Raw genomic sequence first — 11,341 nt, 5'->3', positions numbered from 1 at the left:
TTTTTTTTTTCTTTTTTGTCTGTGAAGCTCCTGATATCCTCTTCAATTTTGAATAATAGCCTTGCTACATAGAGTATTCTTGGATTCAGTCCCTTGCTTTGCATTACTTTGTATACTTCATTCCATTCCCTTTTGGCCTGATGTTTTTTGGTTGAGAAATTATTTGATCATCTAATGGGAGAGCCTTTGTAGGTAACTCGCTGTCTCTCTTTTGCAGCCTTTAAGATTCTCTCTTTGTCATTAACATTTGTCATTGTAATTATGACATGTGTTGGTGTGGGTCTTTTAGGGTTCATCTTGTTTAGGACTCTCTATGTTTGTGTGAATTTTTTCTTCCCAAATCAGGGAAGTTTTCCGTCATTATTTCTTCAAATAGGTTTTCTAATCCTTGCTCCTCTTCTTGTCTTCTGGAACCCCTATGATATGTATGTTACTTCATTTAATGTTGTTTCAAAACTCCCTTAGGCTCTCCTCCTGCTTTCTATTTTTTTCTCCAATTGCTGTTCAGATTGGATTTTTTTTCTGCCCTATCTTCTAACTCATTAATTCTGCCCTTTGCTTCTTCTGGTCTACTGTTGAAACCTTCTATCGTGTTTTTTATTGTAACTATATCATTGTTAATTTCCTCTTGATCTTACATAAGTTGTTGATTTTCTTATCCATCCGGTTTATGAACTGTATAACCCTTACTCTGTATTCTTTTTCTGACATACTGCATGCCTCTGTTTCATTTATTTCCTTTTCTGCCTGTCCCCCCCCCCTTTTTTTTTTACCTTGGGGTTGTTTCTTTGTCTCCCCATTTTTGCTGTCTCTTTCTGGTCCTTGGCACCCTGCTTGAGGTTTGAGAGGTTGATGACCCTATCAGAGCAATGGTCTGGAAATCGTTAGCCCAGAGGTTGGGTCTACCTTGTGTCTCAGGCCTTTATTGTCTCTGCTCTGAGTTATATACTCTTCTCCCATGAATCAGGTCCCTCAGTCATTTGCTTAAGATTCTCGGGATGGTGGGAGCGCATGCAGTTACTCTGGTGTGTGACTCCCTGTGAGGACCCAGAGTTCTCTGGCATGCAATTCGCTGTATGGCCCCAGTACCTGTGGCAGGGTAGCACCTTAGGTCTCTCTGGCAGTGGACTTGCAGCGTAGTCCTGTGGCCCCTGGTTGGGCACACCAGCTTGCTCCAGGTAGCCTGGGCAGTGCTCTCCTGTGGCCCGGAGTGTGGTGTGTGCTGGGTTGCTCCAGGTAGCCCCTGGAGGACTATCCCAGGGCCTGGGGAGAAACAGGTGCAGGTTGCTCTGGGTTTCACAGTCCTCGCTTATAGTCTGGAGTGAGACATGCTCTGGGTTGCTCCATTTACCCCTCTTCAGTGTGTGTGTCGGGGGGCGGGTTGCCCTGGGTCACTGTCTGTGCTCTCCCGTCACCCTGAGTGAGGTGCGTGTTGGGTTGCCCTAGATAGCCCTGGCAGGACTGTCCTGGGGGCTGGGGTGGAATGAGCACGAGTTGTTCTGGGTCGCACAGTCAGAACTTCCCTGTGGTCCTGAGTGATGCGTGTACTGGGTTGCTCTGGGTCACCACTCCTGGGCTTGGGTGAAGTGGGCATGGGTTGCTCTGGGTCACCCCAGCAGGGGTGTCCAGGGGGCTGGAGTAGAGTGGGCATCAGTTTCTCTGATTCGCACAGTCCCTGTTCTCCTGTGGCTCAGAGGGGTGTGTGCTCTGGGTTGCTCCAGGTCACCCTGGCATCAGGTCCCAGGGTTTAGGGTGGAGAAGGCACCAGGTGGCTCTGGGTCAGGCTATCAGCACGGTTCTGGCATCCAGGTCAGAAGTGGGTAGTGTTCCTCTTGGCTTGCACTCACTGTGGGGTCTTGGAGCTGAATCCTAAGATGCTGGATCCCAGTGGACTAGTGAGGAGGCCTGGTGCTGGAGCTCATTCTGGTGGTACATGCTCCCTGCAGATGTCTGGGAGCCTGCAGGGAGGTACTGCCCTACTCGCTGCCAGGGCATGGTGTTGTTCCACATGGGTTATGGCTGGCAAGCAGTATTCTCTAGGCATCCTCTGCCCTTCCTTATTGGAAATTGTCTCCTCAGCTGTCTCTAATTTGTTAATTCAGGGTCCATGTGTTGCTTATTAACAATACCCTTTGACATGTCAAAGAGGTTGAAAATAACCTTTCATTTGGTTTATCCAGAAGTGATCTTCATGTTGCTTAAAACCATTGCTAATCAACAGAGCCTAGGGACAAGGAGATACCAGGAAACGCTTAGCCTCTGCTTGGGATATTTCATAACAATTGAGTCTGTGTTTGTTTACATCACTTTTATATTAATGGATTTCATATACAGCACGATATTAGAATCACTGGGTTTGCAATTATTTTGTTTATCATCCATCTTCCCTGTGAGAGGACGAGGTTCTTGAGGTCACAGACTGTGTTTTTGTCATTTCTGGGACTGCTGTATCCATTGTAGTACACAATAGGCGTGAGCTGAATGAAAGGGGGGCATTGATGGATGAAAGAAGATGGTGCAATTAATTTCATTCAAAATATATAGACATTTCCAGAAAAGAATGTGTTTATGGCTAATGTTTCACTTATTTATTTGTTCTACTGTGCTGTTTATTCTTACAAATAGATATGTAGATGTGGACTTGACAGTCTGTGGCATTTTGATTAGCAGCTGTACTCATTTCATTGTCCTTTTTCTGCAGTGTTCTCTACCCAAGTTCTGATAATGGAATCCTTTGAAATAAAGCAATTGGGGAGGGAGCAATGGACTGGGATGGAGGATCCAGGCTTTGGAGCAGAGTGATGGTATCAATATGCAGAACCCAAGGTGGTAAATTTGATAAAGGGACCTAAAATTAGAAGAAAAAATAAAGATGAAATTTAGATATTGTTTTTCAAATATCACTCTTATTCCCACTTTGTAATAAAAACATATAAGCTAAAATAAGGGTACAGGATTTGAGGATAAATATTTTTTTGGTGTTAATATGATTGTGATGTCAAAAAGATTTAAAAACAAAAGAAAGGGGAGGGGGGAGGGAAATCCAGCCAGAATCCTATTATCCTAAGGGGAAAACCCATCTATTAGGATATTGTAGATGCTAAATATTTAAAAGCTAGGAACATGGAGCAAGACAGTAATCTAACTTTCACCTTACTCCAGTGGGGGGAGCCGGCACGGCCATGGCATACTCAGCCCCAGGGCGCCTTATGTGCCATGCCAGCTCAGCCTGGTTCAGTGACTCTGAGTGGGGGTGGTGAAAGGATTGAGAAAAGACAAGAGAATGAAAGCTGGGTCTCGGTGGGATGCTGCTCTCTGATGAGGAGATAGCGCCAGCACCCACAAGCCATGTCTTTATTTTAGAGCAGATGCCACGAGGCAAAGTAGGGGCGTGATCACATTGTTTACAGCATTCATCCCCACTCAACTACATGCACCCGAACTCTATCACAAGGCACGTGGGGCTACGTGTTTGGACCATAGGTTCAAGCTTACAACCACAGCTGTTAGCTATGATTGTGTTGGGAGGGCCCTGCCCTCCAGCTGGGACTTGCACGTGGCAATGAGAGGACCCTGTCCTTTCATTAGTCCAAGGCTTGAACCTGGCCAAAACACTGTACCTGCACCCCATACTCCAATCTCAACCCAAAGCTGCCTTGACTAGAAATGCAGGGTCATGGTGACTAGCCAAAGAAGGTTTTCGAGGTTTGTAAGGTACCATTGGGCCTCACAGGTCCTCCCTGGGAGGAATAATGACTATGGGCCTCAGCCTAGGAGCCAGAGATCTTGGATTCATATACTGAGTACTCTAGCACCATGTGGTCTGCAACAAGTAAGTTAATGTTTGGTTCCCCTCTTTTACACACCATGCTCCTCTCTCCACCTCAAATCCATCAGGAGCAATATCAATAAATAAAGCAAATTGGAATTAATATTAGAGTAGACAGGGAGCTGTGTTCCTATGGGAATATAGAGGAAGGATACATGCATTTTTCCCAGGAGGAATTCTTGGGTGACAGTAGGATTCCATGAGACCCCAGTGATGAGAATCAATAGAAAGATTTCTGGCAGCAGAGCTGGTTACAACTAGAGAGAATAAACTAACTTTATGCCTTTGAGAATTACTATATTTTCAGGTGTGTGTTTTGACATTAGCTAGGAAATTTGATTTTTTTCTGTTTTTATTTATTTACTAGAGACCCAGTGCACAAATTTGTGCATGGGTGGGGTCCTTTGGCCTGGCCAGTGATCAGGGCCTATCGGGCCATCTTGCATAGTCCTGACTGGGGCTGGCTGGCAGGGAGGAGGGACTCCGTACCACAAGTCATCACTTACTAATTATTTTACTAAATTTACTGGCATCTATGCTCTTGAATTTATTTACATCTGTTGTTTTATATGGTAAAAGTACTATAGCTACTGCATATCTTTTCTCAAACTGAAATTAAGTGACATCAAGCTGAGAGCTTGAAAGCTGTGATGGTGGGAATATTTACACCACGGGGATTGGCAAACACTACAATTAGGGCTTCTCTCCAGCCCCCAGCTAGGTAAGCATTTATCAGCACACCATTGGCTTTGACCTATGTGACATCAGAGTTTCTTTACTTCATCCTTTCTCATTGTAACAAATGAGATTTGTTTAATTCTTCTCTTTCAGCTGTCATAGTGGTTCTGAATTTGGAGATATGGTTGGGAGGAAAGGAATACACTGAGTTATGCATTTTTATCTGTCTTTTTCTATTAGCTGGTACAAATTGGTTTCAAACATTTCAGATTTCAACTGCATTCAATTTAATCTTTGATTCTAGTGTTTTATAGAGACAGGATTATTCTGACTCTACCTCCCTGGCCCTGAAGAACTTCCCCTCTCCACTCCTCCAATCATAGTAATTCTAAGGTCTGGCTAAGCAAAATCACCTGCGAACTTATTCAAATTTGGAGTCCTAGATCTGTCACATACCTACTATTAAATGATGGTTGTTGGTGCCAATTCAGTGCCAACAGGAATCTCCAATTTGGGGCGCGGTGAAGAAGGAAACTTTAATCAGCGCAAACAGCTCAATTGTGTTAGAGTATGGCTGTGAGAACAGCACAGCTCAATAGTGTTGCAGCTTAATTATGAAACAGCATGGCTGTGGAACAGCACAGCCATGAAATGGCCTTGGGCAAGGACCCTCTCAGGCTAAATAGCTCGATTCCACCCCGCTCTGCTTCACTCTGCCCCACTCTGCCTGTTCTGGACCAGCCAGACATCTTCAGTGTTGCAGCTTGCGCTGGGGAAATGCCGTCTTCAGTAGAAAGAGAAATTGTGCTTCCTGAGCCAAGGGGAACTGATTTATATAGTGAGGAGTCCCTGCTCCTGGTCCCGGATTGGTCTGTCCTTATGCAAATGAGGACTCCGCATTGTTTTAGCTTTATGGTCCACAAGGCAGTGTCCTGATTGGTCAGGATGGGGCCCCTCTGATTGGTCAGTGAAGATGCTGATGGAGCTATAGCTGTGCAGCTCGGATTAGCTAGGGAAAGCCTCAGTCCTATTGGTTGAAACACAATTCCAGGAACTCCTTTGCTGGCTCAGATGGCAGAAACACAGTGCAGGCAGGCAGTTCAGTGCAGGTGTCTCCCTGAAGTGCAGTTTACGTGAGAGTCCCAACTGTTTTTAAAATTTGAGCCCAGTGAGCCACCAGAAGCCCATTGTAGTAGGTTATCTTCTTCCTTAGGGTCCACTCTACTAAATTGGGATTCTTGGGGTGGGGAAAACTCAATGTAGTATTTTGTAAGATCCCTTAGAATTTTGACGATTGCCCCATGCACGTGCTTGGCTGTTCCTGTGGGCCCTTGCTGCCCAGGTGTGGTGCCACCCGTGCCCTGTTTAGTTGAGCTGCTGGGCCCTGGCCACGGTGCATGGAAGCCTCGATTTGTATGTTTGGCCTCAAATTCTCATCCTGAGAAACTTAGCATTCAGCGCCCAACTCTTTGACCATGAACTTGTTCCTCATGCCAGGACCTGATTTCCTGAGCTCACTTCTATTGGAGCCTAGGGTCCTACCTAAGGAGACAGCCCTCTGTAGTGCTTGGAAACTAGCAGGGGATTCGGGTGTGCGTGGTTTATTTCCATATTCGTCTCAGTGGTCTCCTTTCTCAACGATAGTTGCCCATCTCTGGGGATTGTCAGGAGGGTTCTGGTTCTGGAAAACACCAGGCTTGGTTCCATCATAGAGCCTTTGTGTTGTGCTATTCCCTCTTCCCTGGAACATGCTTCTCCTAAGTCTCTGCATGGCTGCTGTGTTTTTGAGATTTGGGTCAATGACAAAAAGACCAAGTGTTCCCTCCTTGGAAAGGCTTTCCCTGGTCATCAAGTCTGCTTCCCCACTCAGTCTACATAGCTTTGCCCCCAGCCCCATTCATCCTAGCCATTTACAGTAGGTTATTTTCATCCCAGCATTTATCATTATCCAAATTCCCCTTGTGTCTTGTTTTCTTAAATATTGAGTTTTTTACATGAGAACATTAGCTCCACAAGAGCAGGACTTGCCCGGACATAGTAGGTGCTCACTTGTTAAATGAATGCCTCTCCAAATTGTAATATAAGTTTATGATGTGCGTGTGAACCCTGGGTTCCCAAGTGATTCATCTGTTTTTCTAATCATTCTTTCCAGACCTCACAGATGTCACCACGCTCATGACAGTGATTCATTGCCGAGATAGTACTGCCATTTGGAACAAGGGAAGTACAATCTGTAGCTTTTCATATGCATTCGCCACCTTTCATTTCCAGAGAGCTTACAAGGACTTGATTCAGCTGCACCTATTTGTTTTGTGGGTGAGTAATCTGTAATAGAATGTATCAATTAAACATGAGAGTAATGTTAAATAAGCCTGATTAGCTTTAGAAGATTCCTGTTTCCCCTTGTTTTGTGAATTCTATCCAGGGGCTGGTTTTGGCGGGAGGATGGGGGTCAGGGAGGTATGCATCACTCTGTACGACACCAGGAGGCCAGACATGCGTGTTGGAAGTATTTATCCTCTTTGATCTCACTAGAAACATGGAATGGGCCTGACTAATGGCGAAGTGAGTTTTACAGGTCTGTGGCAAGGAAGGCCAATAGTTTGGCAGTGAAAGCTGTCATCCTATGTTTGCAACAGTCTCTGCTCAGGCCGGTGCTGGAGCAATTATCCAGCAGAGTCTCTTGGTGCCAACAGTGCTCAGACTGTGGTAGTGCATTGAGGTGTGGTTTTGCCTGCCTAGAGCTCGTGGTCTAACACAGTCAGCTAAAGGCAGGACTGTCGTGCATCTGAGTCCTGCCAGGCCGCCTGCAGTGGGCTTGTATTTTGCAATGATAACATGCTCCAGTTTTTCTCCACAGTGATTTTCAAATTGCTCTGTCTTTCAGGGGCAGGCTAGGACTGGAGCAGAGGCTGGGACCAGGGATATAGAGAGCAGAATTCTGAAACTTCTCTAAACTCCACTTTCAGCCGGAGCATCTCATTAAACAAACACATAATTTGGCCTTTTTAAAAATAAACTATTTTTGGTTTAGATTTACAGAAAAGTGTGAAGTAGTACACAGGAGTAAAGTATGGTTTCCTCTATTATTAACATCTTACATTAGTGGTGGTACATTTGTTACAATTATTGAATCACTTGAGGGCGTTTTTATTAATGAAAGTCCATACTTTATTCAGATTTCCTTAGTTTTCCTTAACGTCCTTTTGTATTACAGTATCCCATCGAAGATACCACATTGCGCTTAGTGGCCATGTTTCCTTGGGCTCCTCCTTGTTATGATAGTGTCTCGGTCTTTCCATGTTTTAGTTTACCTTGACTGTTTAAAGGGATACTGGTTAGGTATTTTGTGGAATGTTCCTCAATTAGAACTTTTATGATGTTTTTCTCATGATTAGACTGGGGTTATGGTTTTGAGAGGAAGACTACCATTTTCATCAGATCATACCGAGGGTACCTGCTATGAACATGACTTATCACTATTGATGTTGAATGTTGACTTTGATCACTTAGCTGGGGTAACATTTTGATGTTTTTTTAATCCTCACTGAGGATATCCATTGGTTTTCATTGATTTTTAAAGAGAGGGGAGAAGGAGGTAGAAAGAGAGAGAGAGAGAGAGAGAGAGAGAGAGAGAGAGAGAGAGAGAGGAGAGGAGAAAGAAGAGAAGGAGAAGGGGACGGGGAAGGGAGAGGGGAAGGGGAAGAGAAAGAGGAGGAGGAAGAAGAAAGACACCAGGGATGAAAATCGAACCTGTGCCCCTCTGGTGTGCAGGCTGATGCTCTAACCACTGAGTTACATAGGCCAAGGTAGCTGGGGCAGTGTTTTTAAGGTTTCTCCATTGTGGAGTTATGTTTTATTCCCCCTCTCAATACTGAACTGTTTGGAAAGCAATCACTATGGGTAGCCCAGGCTATTGAGATAAGATTTATGCTTTATCTCCTAGAGAGGGCTGCATAGCTGCATAAATTATTGAAATGCTTCTGCATGGGAGCTTTGGCTTTTTTTTTTTCTCCTCCATTTACTTATTTAGTCCATTGTTTACATATCCATATGGACTTATAAATATCTATTTCATATTTTGGGTTATAACCCAATACTATGTTATTTAATTACATTTGGATTTTTAAAGATTTTATTCAAACCCAAACATCTGCTGTCTAAAACGTTAGAAAACTATTGTTCATAGTTTTTAAAAATCCTTCCCTCTTTTTTAAAAAAGTATTCTATTTATGCCTTAATTTATTTGGGACAATGAAAAGCAAGTTACCACTTAGGAATCAATTATGCTTTTATTTATTTATTCTTTTGCAGGAGTCAAGTTAAAATATAACTGTTTAAGTTATTTTTTTGAGTAAGAGAGATCAAAGACATTTTGCCCCTATTGTGAACTGAGTGTGCACTAAGTACTTTCAATTATTGCTGAGATCACCTACAGTGAGATTTATATTTCATCTGTCTTCCTCAAATTTCTTAGGAAGTGTAATAACATATGGGGGTTTTGGAATAATTTTTGGCCTTCTTCCCCTCCCCCCGCCCCCCTTCAGATTTTCCTTAAATTAAGTAGAAACTTTGAAAATGCTACTCAATGTACCCTTCTTATTTGTAGCACTGGGAGAATGGTAACTTGTTATAGGAACCCCCACGTCAGTCTTCCATCCTTTCTGTTTTCTAAAACAAATCTTCCCTGTGCAGTTCTTTTCTCTCTACTAAAGAATATAATCTGCCGGGAGCCGGTCCATCCTTGCTGTTTCAAGGGACCTGGCAGATATGGCATACTGTTCTTAATATGTTTGCTCACCTTCTTGGCACTATGTGTTTTAACCAAGGTCACCTCTCTGAGAAAGGTTGTTTCCCCAGGTAGGGATTTTCCCCTGAAGTTAGGGAGGGAATGAAACCTCTTAACTACCTGGTGGGTAATTAATCACTAACTACGAACAATCATGCTTAAGTACATAATCTTTACTCCCTGGAATTTCTTGAGAGAACATGGCAAAAGATCCTGCACTGAACCTGACTATAGAAATTGGCAAGAGAACCCGGCTACAGAACTGGCGACCGAACTTGGCTACAGAATCTGGATAGAACATGGCAAGAGAACCTGACTAGAACCTGGTGACTGAACCTGGCTGGAGATCCTAACCAGAACTCCACTGGAGATCCAGACCAGAACTTGGCTGGAGATCCTGGCTAGAGATCCTGGCTAGGCTGCTGATCAACTGAACTCTGTCTCCGTGTCATTCCTTCTTCACCGACTCCGTCCACACCTTTGAGGACCCCTGGACCTGCTGGGGTTGGACCCCAGCAATAATCAAATAAATTGTATGTGAACTTACATTTCACCTATTTTTAAAACATCTACAAGTACAACCTGTAGGAGATCCTAATGGGCTTATTGACCTGGCTCAAAATAAAGGGAAAATATACTAAAAAATATTTAGTTCCCTCTACTTCCTTTAATGTTATAGATTTTTTTTTTGTATTTCATTAATTAATTCTGTTCTAAAATCCTGTGCTTTTAAGTGTTCTTGTTTTTATGCTGTTTCTCACACACAGAAATACTTGAAAGAGGGATTTTAGTTGCAGGCAAGTCCCTTTTTATGTCGTTGTTGAAGTTGTGGGCAATTACACTCAGGGACCAGATGACCTGGCCATTTCAGCCAGAAGGTGAGTCCGGTGTTGGTTAGTGGCTTAGTGTGTGGTGGGTGACCCAGGCAGCCCTAGTGCTCTGATGCCCCACGGAGGCCTCAACCCTCCTAAAAGGAGGATGAGGCCCATTCCAGCATGGCTGACTCCATGAGCTGCCAAGTAAAGTTGGCCTATGGATTAGCTCCCAAGAGAACTGTGTAACATGCCCAGAGCTGAACCTTGAGATCTGTCTAGACAGGCCTGAAGGGTTTACTGTTGCAATTAAATAAAGGATACCAGTATTAATTTAGGATGTGTTGAGAAGTCATTATTGCATTACATAGTAATTAAGCACAAATTAAGCATAAAGAATACGTACTTAATTGACTATAATTAGAATATTGTTTTTCCTGATGCCACCCAGGATTTTATTCTCTAATTGTTTATTCTGTGGGAGAGGAAAAAAGATAATTTTATAATTATACTAACATGAGACAGATTAATAGGAGAAAATACCTTAAAGTTCATTAAGCAGGTACATATGGGGGTTCTATAAGATCCTGAGACCCGAGGACAGATGGCAGAGTAAAGCTTCTATGTCATCTTGAACTCAGAAGAAGGGAGGGATTGTGGTTTGAAACTCAAAGGGCAGGTAGGCAATTCACGTGGAGATAGGAAAGCAAATATTTGGTAAAGAAATGTTTGTCGAGCCACCTTTAACAAGGGACATCAGAGGACTTTAATCAAAGGGGCCTTGCTGGTCCCCCCTGTCTATCATATACTAGTTCATAGTAAACTATAGTTACCAACAGTGATATCTTCCTTCCTGGAACAGGTCCTCTATCTAAACTCCTTTAGGGAAGGTGAAAGTTTCTTTCTGAGTCTTCTGTTTCTTAAAAATAGCCACTTAAAAATAATATCGCAAAGGCATATTTTAGGATGGCAAACGCTGCTTCCCCTTAATTCACTTAGACCCTTAATCTGATTATTTCTATGCAGTAGAAGTTTCTTTTTTGCTTAATCCTCATCAGAGGATATTTTTCCATTGATTCTTAGAGAGTGTGGAAGGGAGGGGGAGAGACAGAGAGAGAGAAGCGTCGATGTGAGAGAGATACATCGATTGGATCGAAGCCGAGACCCTTCAGTCCTCAGTGCTCTATCCACTGAGCCAAACCAGCTAGGGCATAAAAGTTTATTTACACCCTG

At 43.4% G+C, this 11,341-nt stretch overlaps 1 protein-coding gene across 1 annotated transcript in view; it reads left to right on the top strand.

Moving 5' to 3' along the window:
- PLD1 (phospholipase D1) overlaps window positions 1-11,341 on the top strand; it is a 193,482-nt gene that overhangs the window by 7,868 nt on the left and 174,273 nt on the right. The window contains exon 2 of the mRNA XM_015564187.1: window positions 6,660-6,823. The gene's annotated coding sequence lies outside the window, so the exon portion shown is untranslated. The remainder of the gene's footprint in view (window positions 1-6,659; window positions 6,824-11,341) is intronic.

The sequence above is a fragment of the Myotis davidii genome, unplaced genomic scaffold (assembly GCF_000327345.1).
Source record: "Myotis davidii unplaced genomic scaffold, ASM32734v1 scaffold115, whole genome shotgun sequence".
Taxonomy (NCBI): Eukaryota; Metazoa; Chordata; class Mammalia; order Chiroptera; family Vespertilionidae; genus Myotis; species Myotis davidii.
The sequence above is the reverse complement of the archived record's forward strand: the minus strand, read 5'-3'. Positions and strand labels throughout refer to the sequence as shown.